This window comes from Alligator sinensis, unplaced genomic scaffold (assembly GCF_000455745.1).
Source record: "Alligator sinensis unplaced genomic scaffold, ASM45574v1 scaffold521_1, whole genome shotgun sequence".
In the NCBI taxonomy this organism is placed as follows: Eukaryota; Metazoa; Chordata; order Crocodylia; family Alligatoridae; genus Alligator; species Alligator sinensis.
Genome location: NW_005842374.1, coordinates 113,140 through 113,685, shown reverse-complemented (window position 1 = coordinate 113,685; position 546 = coordinate 113,140).

The following is a 546-nucleotide window of genomic DNA, read 5'->3' as shown; positions in this document are numbered from 1 at the left end:
TGTCCGTCGCGAGGCAGGGCCCGCCTCCCCGGGGGGGGGATGGTCACGTTCTGCACGGAGCCGCCGCCTGGCGGGAGACGCGGGTTCGAGCCCCGGGGCCGCCCCAGAGCGCGGGGAAGCTGCACGGGGCCTCCCTCCCTGAGCACTGAGGCCTGCACGGGGGTAGATACCCCTGGGCTATACTCAGTTTGCAGGAGGGAGGTTGAGAGCCTGGTCCCTCATGCCCAGCAGCTGGAGTCTGGGAGCTTGCAGGCTCTGGCGGTGCGGGGGCTGCCTCCCTCCCGTCCAGGAGAGCACAAAGCCCCTGCAAGCTCCGGCTCTGCCTGCAGAAGAAGGTGTCTGTGGTACCCCGAAGCTTGCAAAGAACAGTTCTCCCAACGCTGTAGTTGGTCTGCTAAAAGCTATGGCATCTACCCAAGGGGCCTCGTCCAGCTTCCCACGTGGCACTTGAGGCGTCTCCCGGGTTTTATCCAAGCATCTCCTTGTTGCCACTCGATGTTAGGCAGCAGCAGATTAAAGAGGGCTGGTCGCCTCTTAGCATTTGGT